This window comes from Passer montanus, unplaced genomic scaffold (genome assembly GCF_014805655.1).
Source record: "Passer montanus isolate IOZ18808 unplaced genomic scaffold, ASM1480565v1 scaffold75, whole genome shotgun sequence".
NCBI lineage: Eukaryota > Metazoa > Chordata > Aves > Passeriformes > Passeridae > Passer > Passer montanus.
The window spans coordinates 2,025,608-2,049,521 of NW_024372702.1; the positions used below are offsets into that span (position 1 = coordinate 2,025,608).

The following is a 23,914-nucleotide window of genomic DNA, read 5'->3' on the forward strand; positions in this document are numbered from 1 at the left end:
CCAACTGCACAAGAGTGTGGATCTCCTCTTCTATACAAGTTAATAAGAAGTATATGGAAGTAACACTCATGAATCCATAAACTTGACAGTAGGTGACAAAAAATAGAAAAGACTTTGTTACCAAGTCTGCCATCTGTTTTTATAGCTCCCTATGTCGTTTACATAAAAAGTAGATAAGATATTTAAATAAGAACTTCATTGGACTGCATGTTAGTGATACACCAGGCACTCATCATATTCGTGATACCAGTGACTCACTGGGAGGAAGCACCTGGCATTAGGTGAGGGTAGTAAGGCAGCAGTCAAACATACACCTTTGGCAGTCCTAGGACCAAAAGTTATTACCTCCTCATAGGTGTAACCATCTCTTATAAAGTCTGCATCGCAAATTAAAACAGAAATGAGATGCAAGTTGTCTTCAAAAATGGGTTCATGATTCCCTTACATCAACAAATCATATGTTTAGTAGGTTAGTATTTAGCTGCAAGCTAAACATTAACCATGAAGAGACATGCAAATTCCATTTGCTAGAAATTAATCCACTACTGGATTAGCAAATATTTGATTATTTTGTGCAGCTACATAAACTAAAGAACCAAACATCACTACCCTACACACACAAACACACAAAAAGGCAAGGCTAGGAACAGGTAGAAGCAAAGGAAAAGGCAGCCCTGCCCTTCAGCTGGATGTCAGTGTTAGCTCAACTGTGCAAGCACCGTAGTCCATTGCTTTAAGCTGACATAAAACCTGTCAAGTAGCAATCAACCCATTGCTTCTAAGCTACCAATTCCTGTGCATCTTTCAGATGCTGGAACAAATCCATCTGAGAGTTGACCAAGCAAAAAAAAAAAAAAAAAAAAAAGTTTTGTGTGCCACATCTCTGTCCTAATCTTGTTCAACAAGTGGACACACGGCTCCCCGTACTTGTGAGCTGAGTGGCTCACAAGGATACATGGATACATTACTTTTCCACTCACTTATTCTCCTTCCATTTCTTTTACCATGTGAACACAGAAAGAACCTCAGACAGCACTGAAGAACTCCAGCATCAGGCCATCCTGATGGCTTTTGTGTGGAGACATGATATTCAGTTTGCCGTAAATACAGCATAACAGCTTGTAAAGAAAACTAAACAAAACCATAAAAAAACCCACGATAATATCAACAAAAAGAACAGTATTTATTTTATGACCTTCCTTCCTGAACATTTTGAATATATTTGTCTTTTAAATAGGATGTTTTCATGTTATAAGCACTTTGGTTCATTATAGTTTCTATGATCCCCACCCCATAATTAACCTCTGTTTCATTTCTACTATACATGATTGATCATTGTTTTTAGTAAAGAAGCCTGTTGTTATTCAGGCTAATATAAAACTACCTTAGTAACTGAAAAACACTAATGGCTCTCTATAAAACTTTTCCATCACATTTATGTCATTTGTTTCAAACATTGTTTCACAATTTGTCCTTGTCAGTCTACAAAATGAGATAAGGATCACTCCAGCTAATGTAACAAGGCACTTGAGAAGATAAAAACAGAGCCTGACACCAGTAAAGGCACAATGGAAGCACAAAGTAAGCTGAGTTCTTCTAAACGTTTTTATCACCTTTATTGTCTACTTAGACTTAAAAAAAATCCTGCCCTTTGCTTTGTATTTTTTTCTATTTGGAACCAAAGAAATACATTCAGAAGAACATACAAAATATTTCTTTATACATGAAAAATTTCAAAACACTTAATAGGAAAAGTAATAATTAAAAAAGAGCAACACATTTCAAAATATAATGTATTTGCTCTGAACTTGGCTTTGAATTTCTATTTTCCAGTGATTCAGTGCAGCTGATTCTCTAAGTTCTTCAACTTAAATTCACTACCACAAGTACACCACTTGATATCACTGGGACCAATCAATTGCAAATTCAGTCACAGCAATTTTGTGGAGAATGAAGTGATCTGCAACATTACACTGTTATGCTACAAGTGGTAAGTTTCTTGCTGATGGAAATGGCCACTTCACTAGCATTTACATAGAACAGGAGTGCTGAGACTCATTTGCATGTACTAAAAGATGGCAAAGCAGTCACTGGTTTTTGACCTGCTTAGGTTTGTAAGTTTTTTATTTTTTTATATTTAAGCACACAGCTTAAGCTGAGCAATTTGTCACACATTCTGAAATATCAAAACATCAGCATTATGCTCCAACTACTCCTTTTCTGCTCAAACTACTATAGTTAAAAGAACAGTTCCCTGTGCTAAGAAAGATGTAGATTAGAATAATTTCACAGTGTTCTATAATTCTTTACAGCATTTACTCTTGAATAAGCAGAGGAGGCAATGTACAGAAGGACTTGAAAATGACTACATTACACCACTTTCACTGAGTAGAGGAGAAAGTAAACCCATCACATGGGGTCATCTGCCTAATTAGCATTACAGTTTTTCTGGGTTTATTCCATCTGGAGTACAGCAATTCCTGTTCTTTTCCTACTCTGCAGCATATTACCAATGTCTATACTATGTTGTCAGACATATGCAGGTGGCTGTCATTGGCATCAGTAGACACAAGCTTTCATCCAAGGGAAACACTGATTTTGATGAACAGCAAATGAACTACATTCTTTGTTCTTAATTTAGCAGACAGGTGTGGCTTTCATTAGCATTCAGTAAGACCTACCTTGTAAAATATAAGCAGAATAAATTTCATAAAAAGAACAGATACAAGCTTGTGTTTGATTTATGTGCTGGAACAAGCAGAAAAGCAAAGCAATCACCAGAACTACTGCTTCCAGCTACAGTGAGATTCTCAATTGATGTAAACTGCAGTAAGTCCAGCTAAGTCAAAGCAATTATTTGCTCAATGAAGCAACAGAAACTTACTGAATCCGTTAATATGACCAATTATAATGTTCTCTGAAGTTGGTTAATAGTACTTTACAAAATATTCCAAGTACAGTTAAAGGACTGTGTGTAATTTTGGGTTGGTTTTGGGTTTTTTTGTATGTTACACTGGCACTGGCAAAAAATCAGATCCACCAGCATGGCTGAGAAAGAAAGATGAGTCAAAATGAACAAGTAGTAATTCAGAACTTGCAGATCTGCAAGTGCACAGCTGTGGGGTAGACAGGTGAGTTCGGTAGAGCCTGAAGTTACTGCTGCCTTTTAGAAATCAATCTTTGATCTGAAAACACTTTTACATTAACTTTTTGAACCCTCCAAAGTATCTACCAAAAAAAAGTCTCCTGTATCTCTCCAATTATTGTGCCACAGAGATACAGCCTGGACACAGAACACAGCCTGACACAGAAAAATTCTATGAAAGCTCTTAACATTAGACTGGAATATGACTTGCCCGTCTATTGCAGCTGGATAGGACAAGCACTGGACTACAGAAGAGCACTGCCCTCTGGGCACGAGAGATTAAGCAGATTGTCAAGGTGGGAGGTACATTACAGCAAAGACTTTGTAAAAGAATAATCTAGCTTTAGAACATTTGCCACTGTTAAGTGCTTGAGAGAAACTCAATTTTCCAATATGAATTGTGCCCTGTAAAATCTAATCTCAAAAAGAACACAAATTCCATCTCTTCACTTCCAAGGGTGTAGGATTGCATTTCTTAACAGCAGAAGACTAGATTTCTGTGTCACTTCTGTATTGCAACTGCACAGAGATTTGTAAATATGGGACTTAAATACAGCTTAAACAAAACTAGAAACAAGAACTTGCCCTTTTTATGTGCTGTTCAAGTTATTTACTATATCTCACTTAAGCTCTCATAGAGATAACACTCAAGACTTGCAAAGCGTAAACTGAAAATCTGACTAGTCTGATTATAATTTGCATATCAAAAGTCAGTTTCACTCAAATTTCATACATATCTACACACATACATTATGGCATGACAACATGCTCAGATTATAGCAAGGCCATGAAATCCATTACACACAGCAACTTTGTCAGTGTGCAGATCCCAAGGATTATTTATGACTGCCGAGGCCAACAGCAGGAGATAAAGTGGACTATTTAATCAGGTTAAAAGCAGCAGACCTCAGTCAATTACACAGATACACATAACCACGTTTTCCTCTCCCTACACCTTGCTTATTCTTTTTAATGAAATCATATTCTGGGACAATACAGTATGTTCATTTCATGATATATGCACCAATCATATTTTATTCTTTAGAAGTTGGGTTAATCTTCATGAATTTTTCAATAACTCAGCAGTTGCAATACAGAAGATGCTTGTATCCAGCATGTCTCAAAGCAAAACAGAACTCCCACCAAACCACAACCTACACCCAACATTCTCATTCAGCTCTTGCTGTCACCAGATATACTCTGAAGTCATGGGTAGATGCACTCCATTGTTGTATCATGGATTGCACAACATGGCCTAGTCAAGAATTAGCAATAGGTTATGATGACAACAAAACCAGGATCCATCTAGATTTCCACATTGAAGTTCAGGGAATTTCTTGTCTTCACAACTGAAACATCAGTACTTTGTTATTGTTTTTTTTAGTTTTTCCCTTCTCCTACAGGTAAATTTTGTGGTAAAAAAATGGTGATAGGAAGACTGGTTCACCTAAGAATGGACCACAAAGGCAAAGACCATAGGATATAACCTTAACCTCTTCAGAGTTCTTTTAAAATACCCAAAAAACACAATCTGATATTCCAGCCTTGGCTAGACTTGGCATTTTTATTGCCAGAGTGTAGTCCCAGCATCAAGTTTGTCCATGTAAGTTTCCCCTCATACTTCCACTATCCTTATTCTTGGTACTCCCTAACAGTAGACCCAGCAAGTTCTGCCCATCCCAACTCTAGCATACAAATACTTTAAATAGAAAATGCATGTACCTGGTACCTGCTTTGTTATCCGCACTGCATTCTTAATAGCCGTTGCAAGAAAATGTTAATATGAATCCAGATGGCACGTGATGCATAGCATATCCCCTCCCCACATCCACAAATTATTCCCCATTTTCCCAAGGAAAATGAGGGACGGAGGGAAGGCTGTAATAACAGCCTATAGAAATAGAACACAGTTAATACATTGCCCTTGGTACCACCACCACAAGCAAGCAGGCTTCCCACTGATTTGTAGAAAGAGTGAGGAAGATGATAAATTTACAACAAATGTAACATTGCAGGAACATGCTCTATTTATTGTCAAGGCAGATGATTATATTTCTGGACTGGGGGTTTTCTGCCTTCCTTTGAACTATCTATTTTTTGTTTTCCTCACCATGGTTGCCCATACCACTAAAAATGCAGAAGAAATCTATTCTGTAAAGCTTCCCCAACAAAATTTTTCACAGGGAAGTAATTTGCTCCCCTCTCCTAAACACTCATGTCATTGATTTGGCCTCTTCTCTTTTTAAAATCTCTAGTAGAGAGAGTAGAGAGAAATCTACAGTAGTAGATGTCTACTTTGCATTAACCACCTAGAAGGAAAAAAAATAAATGTAAAATGTTTTTAAATTATCTATTCCAATTGTTTAATATTACTTCCTCTAGAACTACTGCAGTAAAGGACCAGACTCCCAACTAGGCTGGCAAAAGAGGAAAAAAAAAAAAACCAGTAAAAAGGGAAACAACATAGAAATAAAAAAAATCTCTGATACAATTGAACATTCAGTAAAATTAATTATGTAGTATGAAGTGGGGCTAAAACACCAACATCTACCTTTAGAGGCTGGCCTAAACATACAAAAGAGTAAATATCCAAGTCTTTTCCTGTTTTGACTACCATATACAGGAGCCATCTTTCTAATCAAAGTTGCATTTGTTATATCTTTTTTATATTTAATGCAAAATAGGGAAACCAGACCTTGTATCCTATTCATCCAGCTGGTGGGATAATTGAGCTAAGACACTCAAGAGATGAACAGGAAGCAATGTCAACATTACATTTTGTCCTGTGCTATTTATGCAAGGCATATATTAGCAAAAGGAACATTTTTCTGTCCTCACTGGAGAAACAGAAGTGATGCAATGAGAAGTGAATGAGCAACTCATTACGGTTCATAACATGCTTTAAACAGCACTACATCAAGCATTATGATCCATTCTTCACATTAATTCAAAGTCCAAGAGAAGGTTTTAATATAAAACTAAAAAAAACACAAAAAAATGGTTGTTCTTAGCCAGCACAGTCTCCACTAATGAATTTGTTGACAAAAGCTTCTATTGGTTTCATTGCTGTTAGTTCTATAGTCAAGTGAGCCAGCTGGACTCTGTTCTGACTCATGCAGCTTCATATCTAATTAAGTTTCATTTATGGAATCAAACTCCTCCAGTAGTTATAACCTTGCTGGAGACAGTGTCATTAATGTACAAAAAACCTTTTTATGTGTATGTGTGATAAACAAAAATACCTACTTTTACTGTCACTTTTCAAAGCAAATATGCAATACTAGGTCATTCAACGCAATGATTCTGGGATCTGAATTATTCTTTAATAATTATATAGCTCTATGTAGCTCTTTCCCAGATACTTATTTTTCCACCACAGTTGGCCCTTGCTCTATATATTCACCTGCTGTTATTCTGATAATTGAAGAGTTAATGGAAGCCACTAATGAAAGAGGTAAAGGTGCATTGATTTTCTGAAGTACTGTGAAAAGGTCCTAGTTCTCAATTCAACAGAAATGAAAAAGTAAAAATTTATATATTTATACTATAATCTGTACAAATCAACTTTTACTTATATTTCTGGAGTTGGTACTGGGAAATTAGTTTTAAATTTTCCCTGGAAACTTTTATTATCCATTTGTGATCACAAGCAAACTAATATATCTCTAATGTAAAAAGTCTCTTTTTTCCTCAAATAAGAGATTGATAATCACTATAACAATACAACATTTACAATGTTTTAATTCTCATTTCTGAATTTCTTAGCCAGGAAACAGTATAAAAATAATTGATACCTAAATGTATGCATAATTCTCTGTAAAAATAAATTAGTTCTGATATCTCTAAGAAAAGAGGCAGGTGGTAAGGAATGGTGAAAAGACAATGAGATCTCATTTTTAAATAAATTTTATCAAGATATCCATATTGTCTGGTGTATTTCAATATTTTGTTGGGAAAATTAAATTATGGAAAACTGCAGAGTTCTCAAGTTCCTAGAATTATCAATTAAGAAAGACAGAAAAAAGAGAAAAAGAGAAGCAAAAGAAAAATAAAATAAAAACAGGAAAAACAAATTCACCATGGCTTTAACTTAAAGCCTGTTCTATAGTCTTATCTACAAGATCATTAATTAGGTCAACTATCAAAGTTTTTGATTTTTAATAAATTTCAACAATATTTTAAAAACTCTTAAGAGTAACTGCTAAATTGTGATCCTTCCACAGCCCTTGATTAAGTTTTTCACAAATAAAATATTTTCCTTCTTTTAATTTCATCATCTTCAAAATTAAGGTGTTCACACTAAAGCGCAACTGTTATGACGATAAATTAATCTACAAAGAACTTCAGAGACCCAGTGCTCCAGATTCATTCTAAAACATCTTTCCATCCCTTCCTATGTGTAAATCAAAAAAGCAAAAAAAGGAAAAAAAACAACAAAACCAAACAAACAAAAAAATCCACACCCAAAATTATAGATATTGGAAGGAATTTTGATAAAAGATAAGTTTCTTTATTTTTTAATTCCTTCTAGAGTATTAGCTGAAGATCAAATAAAATTTGTGGCAATAGGAGGATTTAATCTCAAAACCATATACTTTCTATTTTATCAGCATAATCCTTTTATATCCCAGGCTATATATAGATATTAAACTCATCTACCAATTAATCACAGATTACTGACAACGCACATATCTGACCGAGCCAATGGACCAGCCAATATAGTCAGACATTCTTTATCACCTTTTCACAGTCAGTTCCAAGTAACACAGACTCTTGCTAAGATACAGAGAATTTAATATAAAAGCTGTATCCTATAACTGACAAGTAAAAATACTACATCCAAATGTATTAAGTCATGACATGATATGTCTTCATGCAAGAAGTATGAACTGAATCCAGAATCTGGAGTACACCTGGCTTTTATGTATATTTATTTTAAATAATATTGTTATCGTCATTACACAATTTCCTCTGAAGTAACTTGTAACTTTGGTCTTCATAAATTCCTACTGCTTGATGCAGACTAATTAGACCAAGTACCCACTTTAGTACTTCAAATAAGAAGCTACATCTTATGGTTTTGTGATAAGAAATATCCAGAGGCACTAAAAATGTTCTTACAATTGCAACAGAGGTGTTTGTACGGGCACCAATTTACCTTGCTTCTCTCATGTCTCTGAACGAGTCTGTCCTTTTTGTTTCATGGTTTCTCTTTTATTGCAAGGTCTTCCTTCTCTACAAGGTAAAGACATCAGGAAAATACCTTTTTTAAAATATATTTAAACTATTAGTACTGTTAGCAGCTTACCTTTTTTTTTAATGCAACATTGAACAAACCTTGTCTTAAATCATACACTATGACAGCAAAAATCAGAAAGCATACCACAGTACAGGTATTAGGGTGATAAATACATATACATATACTATGTTAGCAGTAGATCAGCTACAGAAAGGAAAGAGGATCTAACCAGAGATAAGGACTACAAAGATCTGTGTTTAATAGCAGAGCTGCTTTGAAGATAATTTAGCCATGAACTGACACAGTTTGAACCTTCAAAAATTGCTTTAAAGATAGAATCACTGACACCAAGAATAGTCCAGAAACACTCTCAGTACACAGGGCTTTCAGGAGAAGGCTGTACTGAGCCTAGACTGCTGGGAGAGCTGCATAAGCTCCTTCTAAGCATCCAGGAACCAAGGAGCTGAAGATGTCAACAACTGCAGCCTGGGAATTTGGCTTAGTTAGACGAGAAGCTAGAAGTACAGATGATTCTACATTTGGGAAGTGACCTGGGCATTATCACCAGCAGAACACAAAAGGCTCTGGTGTGTATGTTTCAAGAGACCTATAAGCTGAGAAGGAGGAAGCATTGCTCAAGACACTGCCAGAACATGGTCCATCAAAACCACCAGCCGTGTGGACTGCTGGATGAGGCCAGGTCCTTCATCTCGTTATGTTACTGTTATTGTTAGAAAACACTGGCGCTCAGTTTTAGTCTTTAGCCCAGTATAATAAAGTTTATTAATCAAGCAAACAAAGTAGCTGACAATGTAAGGCTGAAGCAATTCTTCTATATTTTTTACAGGAATAGTATTGCCAGTAGCAGACATATTTCAAGAAGGGACCAGCTGTTCCCTTCTTCTGCAACTCTCCAGAAGGTGCAATCCTGTAGTGTTCAAAGTCAGGCTTTTCCCAGGCATACTGCATTAGCACTGCTGTTGGGGATTCTGCATTCCAGAAACTATAGAATGGTATCATTTTTACTTCCCATAATTTGGATGGTAACAACCCATATGACAGCAGCAGTGATCACCTAGATAACCTAGTCTGAGGTTACTGGTAGGAAAAGGGATGGTAAGATGAGTTATTGACTAAGTCATCATACACTAAAAATCATTTGATAAGCTCTTTTTAGGAGGGCAATAGTATTTCCCTAATTAAGGCATCTTATTTCTGATAGAGTCAACTTTTCAAATGAGGAATCCCACACTACTTGGTTTGTTTACACCACCAAGTGAGAAAGAAGAAAAAATAAGCAACATTGACATCTGTGTCACAAATGTAAACACTTCAAAAGACTCCTCCTGCCAGCACCAGCAGAGAACCATTGGTGCTTTTGAATCAGAGAAACCTGTTGCACTCCAAGTAAAATCAAACTCAGCAAGACATAATTAATATTCAAATGCCTTGAGCACAAGCATAAGGCAACGAAAACAGCATAACCAGCAAGAACTGATAAGTACTGTGTGACATTGTTACACCATTAATTACATAAGCAGCAGCCAGCATTTCTAACCAAGCTAAACATAAATAGAATTAATTGCAAAGGGGCAAACAGAAGCTTATTATGGAGTTACACAAATAAGATAGAGTTAAGACACGTACAAATAGCAAAACCTGAAAGTCAACAAAAGGTATCAGATAGGAAAGACATTCTGCTGAACTATTTTGGATTTCCTATACACATGGGCAAGATGTTTATTGAAGTTAGCCAATATTATCATTTTGGGAAGGTCTATTTGTTTTTCTAGCCATGCTGACTGTGACACTGTGAGACGCAAATTCTCAACACCAGAACAGTTTTAATGCAGAAATGACTGATAAAGTGTGAACTTTTTAATGAAGAAGCACAGCATCAAAAAGCATCAAACTGAATGGAAAAGTAGCAAGTAAAGAGTTAAGAAGTCACTTATTCTGGACTGCAAAACATTCATCTTTATTTGTGCCTCCAAATGATGCAGGATGAAAGAAAAGCACACACTCTATTGCCTGACAGGTGTTAAAGTCCATGATCAGGCTGTGACAGAACCAGATTCAAAACACTGCTCTGTCTCAATCAGACCAGAGATTACCTGGATTCTCTTAAATATCCCAAGCCAATAAACTACTCAATAGACTATGAAAACACAGATTTTGCATCCTTCTCAAAGCTGTTGGCAAAGAAGTTAAAACAAAAAAAAACCCAAACAACAAAAAACAGAAGTAAACAAAAAAACCTCCATCAAAACTTTTTACTTAATCAAAAAGTTTTTTATGAAAAGTTCATGCAATTGCTAGATGAATGTATTTAAAAAAGGTAACTGATTCACCATGGCTACTTGGTGCAAAAGGATAGAAAAAAAAAGCTTCAGGCCACTTACAATCTGAGTTTTCCTAAACTGAAGCTTTTCTCATCCAAAGTCTGTGCAGTGTATTTAGTGTGCTTGATACTTAGTGATATTCTATAAATTGTTATATACTGAGATAATTAGGTAGACAGTTTACTCTGTTAAATTCTAACTACTTCTAAATTAAAAAAAAAAAAAATCTCTCATGACAACTGCACAAATTAATGTAACTGTGACAAGCCCTTTCTTGTCCTTTACATATACAATAAATTTCCAATTAGTCTAAAAGAGAATCAGTATTGAAAAGTACTAAAGTTAGAATTAACTTTTTTCGCTTTTGGTACTTTTTTATAAAGAATTAAACTGTAATGAAATGTGGAAAAAGCTTTTTTTTTTCCTTTGCTATGAACTAAATTTTATAACCTGGCCTAAACCTGCTGAGCAATAGGACTTGACAAAACACATCAAGCAGATTGTCAAAACACCTCTCACTCCAGTGAGAGAAATTGGCCTAAATCCCAGCACAAGGATAACTAAGGCAGTGAAGCTACATCCATCTACAAAAGTCTAATTTATGACTTTAAACTTATTAACTTACATTAAACAGACTGGAACACCAATAACCATCAAGGGGTTGGGTATTTTCTCCTATGAATTTTGCAAGGACAAGGCACTTTGGGGACCTTTTTTAGAGTGTATTTTTCCAAGGAAAAAATATCACACAGTGAACATATCAAGCCACTGGGTCTGCCAACATCCATGCTCATCTCATCAGGTATAGTTTGGAGGGAAACCAATAAGCAGACATTGGTGAAGACAACACTTGTGCGCTTCAATGAATATTCATTACACCCTCTAATTTATTATCATGTTTACAGCCAAAACTGCAGAGCAAATTACATTCTACATAAGGTCCCGAGGGGGTTTTCATTTCCACAGCTTGGACTGGCACCAAAATAAAGTACATTAGAGAGAAATTGCAAAGAGAGCCATTAATATTTAATGGACTACTAACAGCAGTGCTCCTCATGACAAAGTCACAGGGCAGAGGGGGGAAGGATCATTCAGAACTTTGCTCCACAAAATTCTTCTCATTAAGCAAACTGAATTCAAACAGATGGTTTTCTACACAAAAGCAAACAAACAAAACACAAGAAATTCCCTCCACCTCCAATAACAAAAAAAAACTACAACACCCCCCCACAAAAAAATCAAAGAACAACCACTCAACATTAAGTAGAAATAAAAAGCAAAAATTGGACCCAAGAGATAACAGATAGTGCAAAGGAGAAATAAGTGTATTACAGGAGCAGAGCAAAATTTGAAATGCACAGATTGGAACCATTGTATGGAGAAAACCCAAAATAATCAGTGGCTGGAAAATGTAAACAAGTCATAAACATGACAACACTGAAATTTTCATTTCCTAGCACAGAAAAAGCTTCAAGCTGCCCGTCTAAGGGAATGGAATTAAAACACAGGGAAAAACAAGTGTCCGGCAGACAGCAGAACTTTTACAGCATTAGCACAGATGGTATAAACTTGTAACATCTCTCTAGTGATTCAAACAGGATGGCTACAGCAGCACAGTCGCTGCAGATGGCATGAAGGATAAGGATACTCACACTGGTCTAGATTCATTTCCAAAATTGAAAGCAGATACAGTAAAGTCACTTAATCTGGCTGTTTTCTTACTGCTCCTTGAAGCCAATGAGGAAATCCCAACTACTGGTCCTCTAACACCAGGTAAAGCAATAGTCTTGTGAATATAGTTTCTCTTTCAGATTCCAACTATAGCTCCAATGTAGCCTCAGAACACTGGCCAATGACTACTGTTCATCACCTACTGGACAACTTCCCTTTCCACAGAAAAATTCTTTGGTTTTGTCCTTATTCCATTACTCCTACAGCCAGTATTTTAAAAATCTTGATCCTTCTGACTGCCTGAACCTGCAAGAAACAGACTCAGGCATATTTTTTTCATACCTGCTTAATTCAATCTTGCAATTATTCTATTCAAATTACTTTTGAGACATCATTACCAGTTTTCATCAACTGTTCCTTATCTCTTTCCATCTACTTTTTACCTTTCTATGGAAAGAATGAGACTGGAAACAGCACAAAACATTCTAAATTAAGTCAGTCTGAATAGCAACTCAGTGAAAATATCTTCTAGACACAGATCAGTATTCACATCATGTTTCTTAGATGTTTATTATTTTCTCCAGGATGCAGTTTTCCAGACTATATTTGGTTTAGGTACCAACTGCTACAGCTGCCAGGGGAACAAACAAAGATAGCTACACAGAGGTCAACACCAATTAAGCAATCTCAGTCCTTGTCTTTTTTGTCATACCTTTTTCTGATCACACAATAAAACAATAACTTGTATGAAAGAGCATTAACTGTATGGGGATTTGTTACATTAACTGTTTCATTGAAGGTTCCAAAGCATGATTATGGTATTTTGTGCTTAAAGTCCTTCTGGAAGAACAATTCAATCTCATAAATGTATTTAAATTCAGATCTATGTTGGGTGAAAATAACAGATTAAATCCCAAAACAATGTGGTGGTTTTTTGATCACACTACACAAGTGTGTTTTATTCTTGAAGATAATTGCTCTTAAAACAATATAAATAGCAAAATAAATGCTGCAAAATCACTTGAAGTAATTCAGTTTTAGATTTACAAAAAACACCAGTTGGAGTCAGGAGTAAAAGTCCTTTCAACTTTCATCACTGAGGTACTAACAGGGACAACTTCACAAAGTCCCCAAAATTCTGGCATTCAATTTTGCAGTGGCCTTGCATTGAATTCTACACTTTACTATCAACTTTGGGGCCATAATGTCCTTTTACTGAGGCTGCTTTTACAGCAGTTTCTCAGCTGAACCTGTCCTTTTTCACCCATGCCCCAGAAGTCAAAGACTGTTTCTCTGGCCAGAGGAACAGAGACTAGAGTCTGAAGAGCTGCTAACTCAAGCAGCAACAAGAAAAAAACTGGTTTAAAACACCAAGAAAGACGTTTTTCTTCAGAAGAACTGGAGATAAATGAACAATTTCACCAAGCAGGAATGCTTTAGCATTAAGAGACAAGAGGTGACAGACAAAAGTAGTTCATCCCTAGGCAGGGGAGATTCAACTCCCCAAGTTCCCTAGGGTTTATAGACAGCAAGGCAGCAGAGCTGTTTCAAAGTTTCAGTTTCTAAGTAAAAAAACTTCCTTGCTCCACAGAATTTCAAAGCAAATATCGAGCCAATTAAAGGATACAAGAGACTCAAACCTGCAACTCCCCTAAATTATGAGCTAAGGTGCACACCCGAGATATTCTCCTGGAAAGAAACAGGTGGCAGTGGACAGAGAGCAGCCAGCATGGGAACCCACATTCAGCTTGTGCTTCCCATGCCCAGCCAAAAAATATGAATAATGCAGGAAAATGAGAAAATTCAAGGCAGCGGATTAGACCATTCATCTTCAGCCTTGTAATTATCCTTCCTTCTGAATAATAATTTTTGGAAGGTGAAAGAACTAGTGAACAAGTACACTCAGCTCTTCAGACAGTCTCACGTAAGTGAGATGCGAGTAACTAAATCTTGGGAAATGATCTTTGTGTAAATGCAAAGTTGTGATGAAGATTAGCAGGTCTCAGTAGAAGTATCAGATGTTATTGGATCTAATTAGAACTGATTTTTAGAGCAAGTTATGAGGAACATGATGAGTTCTAGAAATAAACAGGTTTCCCATTAAAATATCAAATATTAAAATGTTAAATTATCAGATAACAGATCATGAGTAAGTTAATATATAGAAATATAACCCTTCAGAGCGACAATCTCATTTGCTGCTCACTTTAGATAGATATAGCACACACAAGGAATGTTTGTGTATAAGGCATTGTACTTGGATGAACTACAAATTCTCTCTTGGGAGAGCTACACAAATCTAGGTCAAGGTTAAGATTTGGGAAAGTGTTTGAAAACAGATATAGAATAGAAGTCTTTTCTAGCTCCACATTTCACTGTGATTGAAAACAGTCTGATGTAGCCTGACTGTTGATACACTGAGCAGTATTCGATATTGAATCACAGATAGCTGTACAGGGAAGACTCCCGGTGTTCAACCCCAGCTGAGTACATGTGGAGGACAAACTGTGATTAATGCCCAAAGTCAAAGCTGACAACCACTATTACAGAGTGGATTACACAGCAACCTAACGTAATATTGCCAGACATCACCCTCAATCAAGCCTGTCTCCTGAACAAAGTGATCAACACTAATCCCATTGCTATGCTATTATATCAGTAGACTCATAAGCTTTCCATTCCCCCATACCGTTTAAAGGTCCAAAGATGATGGCTCCTGGCCATTTGGAGCACCAAAAGTTCAGACTTGACTGAACATTGCTAAAGGTTCTAAAGATTCATTCTCTTGGAAAAATCTTCACTAACAATATATCCCTCAACACCTACAGCTGAGAAACTATGCACATATCAGCAATGGACACCCTGAGCTAGCACATCCTTGTGCATCAATGTGACAACTGCATTATAAACACTATTTTTTATATTGCATATGCTTAAGCAAGCAAAATGATTGCAGACCACAGCCACATCACTCAATTGGCTAAATCCAAAGAAGAATTAATGCAAACAGGCTTTGGCAAAGAGATTTTATTCTGAACTCCCAAATGGAAGTTTTATAATTTTGTCTGGTGAAATGCCAAAACACGACACAAAATATATGTAAAACACATGGAAAATGTTCTGTAGCTAATATTGCTTGATTCAAGCTCTCAATAATGAGAGCTCGAATCAAGTGTATCCAGTTACCAAATGCAAAACATCTATAGTTCAATACTTGTTTTGCTGATTTTCTTCTCCTTTAATTTGTTTTTAACCATAAGATTACCATTTCAATTATATTTAAGTACACTACAGAAGCAGCATTTACTAAGATCAAAATATTTTCCTCATTTGTCTAGGCCACAATTAGGACTTAGAACCAGGAATTTTTCAATTTTTGTTCTAACTTTTCAGATTTGTTTTAGCTTTTGAAATCACCCAGTGAAAATAAGAAAATTAAATTTAAAATTATTTTTGTGTTGTATTTTAGAAAGGAAAGGAGAGCAGGTTAATACCAAACAGTTGATAGGTGTCATACATTTATGCTTATATCTTTACAAAATCAATTGCAAGACACCAGTTGGCCTGCATATAAAGATCAATTTAGAATTTAACTTTATTAGGTTAGACAACTAAATTTTCCAACATACTTTAGCTAATCAATTTAAGCAAATATCTACTGCCATAAATATGATTCACCATGCCCTAAAATTAGAGTGTAAAAGATCTAAATAGTATAAATTATTTGAAAGAAGTAATCTTTTCCCTTCTTCAACTCTATGGGAATAGGAGAAGGGATAGCACTACAGTTTAGGCCAGATGCTAAATGTTGAACCAGACATTGAATGGCACAAATCCCACCCTGCATAGCAATGATTTCAGTACTGATAGACAGCTTCAGTCTTCAGACCTTCTGCACCACAAGCACCATGTCATAGGTGTGTAATATTATCCACAGGGTTCAGGTAGTTCAGTCACATAAGCATGGCACACTGATTTTGAAATGAACTTAACTGAACTAAACAGCTTAACTGAAACTTACTTCAAAGATTTATCCCTAACTGCATTAAGAAAAATGGTGAGAGGCATTAACACATTCTCTGCTATAAGTACATCAGAAAAACCCTTGTGATGTAGTGCTGAACATGCACTTAAAATCAGTTCTTCACAGTGTAGTTACTCCATAACATCATCACCAGGCACAAAAACCTCTTTGTCACAGCAATTTATCAGTTTCCAGCAGACCCCTCCTTCCCAGGACAGCAAAACCCAGAGCCCAAACTGCTGCCAAGTGCACAAGCACCTGCCTCAGCTGGGCTCTCCAAGGCAGGCTCAGCCCTCGTTCAGGCTGAGCGTCAGTCTGCCAAATGGATCCTGACATCTTGCCAGAGGGGAGGGCTCCTACATGCTCGCTTACATACCATCTCTTCTCCCACATCTGCAAAACCTGCAGCTAGCCAAATGTCTCCAGCTGCTCCTACTTTTACTCCTCTCACCAGTACTTGAGCACCTAGAGGGCACCAACTATGTCTGAACACATTTAATCAGAGCAAACTCAGTTCAAGTTGCTGCAAACAGAAAGGCATTCAAAACTCATTGACTTCCAACAGTAATTGGATCATCATTATGAAATGGGAAAAGAGCTAGGAGTTACAGGAGTTTGCTACCCATATTGCCATGCTACCTCCTCTCCTTGGAGGAAAAATCCTTGAGAATTTTATACCACCTCTATCACTATTTTTAGAGCCTACAATAGCTGGATATCCTTAAAACCCTAATAAAGTCTAGCTGTCCTTCTAACACAATCCTCCCAGTATGCTTAAGCCATACAAAATAAGGTTCCTCTTGTTAGTTTCCCTTAATTTTTTACAAGGCAGTCACTACTGGTTTGAGACCCTTACAGCTCAGGGTTTGCTAGCCATTCACTGTGTTTCCCAGAACAGTTTCCAGAAGAACTCTCATATTCACACCAACAGCATAACACAGGAAAAAAGTAGACTATACTGTTCCACAGATGAAAAGGCCTGAGTATGGTAAAGATCTGCTATTCCAATTCATTATATTGATAACATTTACAGTTTTAAATCCTTAAAGTTTTAACAATGAATGGCAGGACACAGTTTTTTGTACTACAAGCATTTAGCTTATTCAGATGATGCAGAATGTTGACCCACTCTCATTTCCCGTGTCACAAGACAGTGAGTTTGCTGCTGATGTGTGGCTAGGATGGAGAATACCACAGCAGCACTCCAGTTGTTTTCTCTGCCTTCAACACTCCAGAATGGAACTGGCACAAATTTATGTTGATTAGGCCAAAAGACTTGCTTGGACAGACTTTCTTCAGCTGTCAAGCATGGATGAGTATAAATATTTATGAGGGCAGAAAAGCACATCAAAACCTAGTGGAGCTGTGAAACAAGCTTAAACAATGCTATTTACAACCCATTAACATAGGTTGTGCTGTCTTTCTCAACTCAGTAGGTACAAAAAGCTTCAAGAGCTGCTATAATTTCACTGTGGTGCATCAAAAGCATCAGAGAAAGTTAATATTATCACATAAGCATGCACATCCTTACTGGAAGGTTTAAAATTCTTGTAAGAAGAGACACCTGCCCCAAGGCATTTCATTTTGTTTCAGTAGAGTTGAAAATGGTGCTGCAACTTCTCTTGTGTTCTTTATATAAAGATCCACCAGCTGGTGTTGAAAGTTATACAAAAGCTGTAAGTAACAAGAACTGTGTTTGAGGGGGATTTTGTTATTTTATGGTGTCCTGAATACCTTGCTGAGGAATGCACAGTTAGCATTCTGGTTTTCCTCTGGAAATTTCCCAGACTTAGCAAAATATTTAAACAGGAACACAAACAGGTTTCACCATGCTCTAAATATGAACCATTTTAAGAAGTCTGAATATATTTAGGGCACACAAACATTGAAGATCATAAGTAATTTTTTTTTTTTTTAATTATACATAGGTACTATAAGAGAAAACTTAAGGTAAAACGATCAAGTCATTCAAGGTTCCAATTTGACCATACACTGACTATCTACATTAAAAGGGAATATCAGAGATGATAAAGAGGCCTTCCTAGTAATTGCAAGGAGCAAGCAAACAGTTGCAGATCAAATTAAATTTTTCTCAATATGAGATGAAATCTAGTTAAACTTTTCTTAGAAACACAAGAATCTTAAAAAATTAAGAGTTTAAAAACATCCGGTTGTTTCATATAAAAAAAGAACACTCATAGAGTTTGAGACCAGTGGACCAATATCTTCACAACTGTCTTAAGTGTGTTTGCTTTCCACTTTAGAAAATAGGGCAAACATGATAAAATAATGTGCTGCTGTTGAACAACCCTTTTAATGTAGAAAAGTTTTGGCTGGTTTTGCAAATAGTTACTTTGAAAAAACAAAACTTTTCACATCATCCAATTTCAGTGTTCCCTCACCCCCATCAGTATAATAAATTTTGGCATCACAACAACACCACATCGTTCAGCCTGGAAGAATTTTGGGAAACAGGCCTTGCATGAAAAATACTTTACACAGTGTGTTACACTAACTTCACCAGCTCCCACTTAGCTTGCAAAACTTTATGGAAAATAGAACACAGTACTATGGCTGCTGAAGTCAAAGTATTCTTTTAAAAAAGATGATTCCATTTGATTCCCTCACCTTAAATGTTTTTGATTCTCCAGCAGTCTCACTTCTATGGGATTACTACAGAGATGCAGAGTCACTGCTTCTTTAACCTTCCTAGCTCAGCTCATAACTTTTTTGGACACTGATACCCTGACAAAATACAGCAACCACCAGAGATTATCCACCTAAAAATTATAAGTAAACCCAGCTCCCATTTTCATTCAAAATGCAGCTCTTATTTTCACTCAAATATTAGAAGCAGATGGGCCTGGGGATTATTCTCCCCATTGACCAAAGCATTAGAGAGGATACCAGAAAAAAAATACTATCTTAAAATCACCTAAGTAAGCTAGGCTGATATTAAGATTCTCTGCTATGGTTTAATAGCACTGTATAAACATTAAAAATATTCAAAACACATATTTGGAGTGAGAAATCAAGTGCCAGGATTCTTCCCTCAAAGTTGCAGCCACATATCTAATTAAAAAGGAAGTAGTCAATTAAAATTGTACAAAAGAGACACTGAAGAATAACAAAGTGTTGTGGGACAAAAGGAAACATGAACGTCAATTCAGCAATCAGGAATTTACAATAAAAATAAAATAGAAGTGAAAATCAGATCTTTGCCAATTAAAAAAAGTAAATCCAAAATATTACACAACTTGGAGAAAAACACCTTCCATCCACACATTACAAAAACAGATGTATAGTCATCATTAGGTCAAGCACTCAAGTCAGACAGAGACATTATTAAGATTGTCTGTTCAAATCTAACTCACCCCCAGTGATCATTGTATTTTTTGCTACAGGAATCAGCAATCTATAGCTTTTGTGCCAAAAGCTATGGATATGCTGGCAAATAGTTCTGCCAAGTAGGAGCTACAGCCCAGCAGGAGCAACTCAGCACTCAAATGGTACACATGCCAAGAATGCACTTCTGACTGTGCCCAGTCAGAGCCCAGCAGCCGAGCACTAATTCAGTGCTGAAACCCTGGAGATGACCTTGCCTCAAACAGGCTCATCTAAAAGTCAGGTTTTGTGCTCCATGACCAACTTATGACATAAGGCAAGCACAAACACTGGGGCACCAATACCAAAATCACAGTCCTGATGTAAATCAGCTCACCAGTGTAAACCTATCCCTTGCAGAAAATATAAGTGCAGCTTCTGACTGACATCTGGCCAGTTTATGTAGGGCTAGAAGTCAGAGCATCACTAAATGCATGCTTTCCAGAGCAAATGGTTTCCATATCTAAGTTACTGGCAGTATCTCAGATTCCTCATCCATTGAAGTATCAAATTATACAGGTATGGTCTGCTTCATGAATAAATGACAAAATAAATCCAACTTAGCAGTGCTAAGACATGTAGTAACCACCTCCACTGTGCAGCTCCCTTTAAAAACTTAGTTTCCAGTGTTCCAGCCCTCCCTCCCCTCTTGTTCCCAAAAGAAGTCTCATCAAGTCAACAATATCACCAGGAAATATTTTATTATGCAAGTATTTTTTTCTATAAAACTACATCCAAATTTTCTATTTTGCACTTCTTAATTACCAACCTTAAACTCCATTATCCCATTCTCCAGAAGACATCGGCACTACTCAGTGCACACAGTCCTATGGCTCATCAGTGGATGTCACAGATTACACTCAAATTTTTCATTGGTCACATCTCACAGAAGATGAACTTTTACATTTGCACAGTGCTGACCTTCAGAGTTACTGCAACCAACAACACCACCTCTGATTTTATAACCACAAAACCTCTTCCTCTCCCCTTCCTCATACTTCCTCCACTGCTTAATTTTTACCATTCAGAAGGCAGTATCTATCAATGTGCCGCAAGGCTGTCGAAATTTAAAATATAATGGAAGCGGATCAATCAAAGGGTACTCAAAATCATAGGAAAAGAAGGGAGAATATTCTCAACATTTCTGTTGCTGTGTTCAAGGAGTCAAATGAAAAGTTACCTAGGAAAAAAAAAAGTTATATTGAAGAGGCCATAGAAAAGCTGGAGAAGTATACGAGCAATAACTCAGCTAACTGCATCTACATTTGTTTTCTCTGATTGCCTAGAACCTGATGTTATTTACAGAAACCAGGAACAAAGCAGTTGCAATGAAATTACTACAAGAATGCCTGGCAATAATGATATTAAATCCATGTTGTTCTAATTATTCTCAGTGTGCAATTTGGTTCTATCCTCAGTCTTGCTGTCTAAAAGCAGCTGGGCTTCCCTCCTTCCAGCAGAGCAGAGCATGAAGGCAGCAGTCCCCTTTCATTTCTTTGTCATTCACTAGGTCATTGAACAGGAGGATACCTTTGGGCACAATGGGAGAAGTCACAAAGCAAATACTTTGTCTCTCTGAGCCTAAAAAATTATTATGAAGCATTACCTGCAGTATTGTGCCACAATGATCACTCAACAGAGAGGAAAAGTTTAGCAAGAAAACAAGGCGGCTTAACTAGTGAAGGGAGAAGACTCAAGTCACTAAGGCGAGCAAACTGACATGTTAAGGTTTTAACAAAACATTCTGTGACAGAGCACTCTTACAGATTCAAACAATACACAAAAAAGACATCCTGACATTCTGTAAGGGGTTATCTCTAGTAACTCCCAAGTTTTGGGCAATGCTGCTCCTCCCAGAAACATATAAACGGTTATACACTTTGTAGTTAGATTTCTTGTACATAATGTTATACTTCTATCAATACTTGAGTTTTTCTTCAGTTTGAATTTACTTGTACATCTGTGCAGCCATTTTAATTTTTAAAATTCTATTAACTAGTACCTTTGATTTCTCTTGCCATCTACATTCAATTAATACCAGTCGTGACCAACTGAATGACTAAAAAGTAGAGACACACAGACAGGGGAAGGAAGGTTGTGTGCTTACCCTAGAAAACAAGGCTTAAAAAAAAATCACAGTTAATTCTCTTTTAACAAGTTCATTGAAACAAAGCTGGAGCACATTTTTTAAGTTCTAAGTGGCAGAAAAATGCAAGTAACCACAAGAAGAAAACAGAGCAGTTAATTCCATGCACCATTCCCCTCATAAAGCAAGGCAACATGTGGCAGGGTCGAAGGAGACATGGACACAAAATCCACATAAAAGAAACAAATGTTTGAGGAATTGTAATGAAACCAGGAATAGAACTCAGAAATGGAGGAGGAAAAAAAAATCAGGAGAAAGTGATAAAAAAAAAGCTTCCAATGGAAATGGCTACTGTTGGCTCAAAAATCAATGTTGTACTTAGCATGTTCTTGATGGTGCAAGAAATATGACTTTGACAAAAAAACCTATATGGAACTCCAATTAGCTATATTATAAATAGAAAGCAATTTGATAATAAATAAGGAAGGCTACGGGTCCATAAAGAGAGCTCCTTTCTTCAACATATGTTGACATATTACAGTGTAAATGACCTCCTCCCCAATTCTATAAGTAGTCTTTATTTATTTTTACATTACAACTTCCCTCTAAAAATGTACACAACACTTTCCAATTCATACATTAGTAGGTATTACTTGCCCTCTTCACCAAATAAAAACCACTACAAAAACACAAGAGAAACTTCAAAAATAAGAGGTCCTGAACTGAGCACCTCTATTTGGGCTTGCATGCTTTCTGACTTTGACAAATTTAATTCTGAGGCTAACTTCTCCATTAATTCAAATATTTGATATGAACTGTGTTTTTAGGAGCTTCAGTATATATTCCCTGCAACTGCTACCAATAAATTAATGGTTTATCACATAACTCCACAATTTTACTTGGTTCTGACAGAATAATACTGGGGCTAAATACTCTCCCTGAACTAGAAGGTGTTAAGGAACAGACCTTCAATAATTTAGGCATTATCATGAGCAAGCAAATACAGAATATGAAGGACATATACAGCCTCTCATGCTGCCCAATGTAACAGTTTGTTCAAGATTATAACACCTCTTGTAACAGTAAGGATCTATTTCTATTTCACTTCAATACAATTATTTAACTGGCTTGAGCATTCTGAAAGGATTGCCTTCAGCTTCCAGGCACAGACCCACACAGGTGCTTAACTTCTGTGGCACTTTTAAAATAGCAGTCAGTTTTTAATTCTATAAAGCAGCGATATCATTTCAAGATGCAAAATAGTAAACATATCCTCCTCCTGCAAGTGTGATATGTTTAGTAAGTAATTGCATCTCCCTGCTGACTACCTGTGAGCCTTTATTGCAAACTAACTTCAAGCAGTACCCTAAAAAAAAAATCTAGGAATCAAGGACACCATAAATCAATTTGGTAGCCTACAGATCCAGCCTCATCCATTGCTTTGTACATTGATCAGGTTCAGATCAAAGATGGTGCTTTAGGAAAAGTATTGCAGATGAGGTGTCTTAGCAGCCACAAAAACATCAAACCTCACACCATTAAGTTGAAATTTCTAGCACCTGAGCTTTATAAGCCTAATGTTTTAATCAAACAAATTGAACAAAACTTAGAAGGATTACTGATGTCACTTCTCAGGCTGAATCTGTCTTTCCTGAGCAGCAACTGGAGCAGAAGCTTCCTGTGAGAGAGGTACCATTTAAACATCCAGCACTAACATCTGTGAATATCATCTATAACAGCACGTTTACTCATGAGAAATTTCAACTTCAGATGTCTATAGAAAATACAACACAGCAGAGAGGAAGCAAGCCAGGAGGTTCCCAAAAGAATGCAGAAGCCAACTTTTTAACACAACTGATAAATGAGCCTACCAGGGGAGGTGCCCTGCTAGGCCTGTTGAAGGACACTGGTAATCAGAATCCCTTGGGAGTCACTCCTGAAGGGCAAAGGAGCCCAGTAAAGCTAGACATGCTTTAAAACAAAATTATTACATGTTCAGAACCAGCCTATCCCCAGGTGTAGA

The 23,914-nt window shown here is 36.6% G+C and overlaps 1 protein-coding gene across 12 annotated transcripts in view; it reads right to left on the reverse strand.

Moving 5' to 3' along the window:
* LRRC4C (leucine rich repeat containing 4C) overlaps positions 1 to 23,914 on the reverse strand; it is a 485,302-nt gene that overhangs the window by 428,463 nt on the left and 32,925 nt on the right. The window contains exon 2 of one of the 12 annotated variants that reach the window (XM_039731017.1): positions 8,304 to 8,380. The exons of the other annotated variants lie outside the window; for them this stretch is intronic. The gene's annotated coding sequence lies outside the window, so the exon portion shown is untranslated. The remainder of the gene's footprint in view (positions 1 to 8,303; positions 8,381 to 23,914) is intronic. 12 annotated transcript variants of the gene reach the window in all.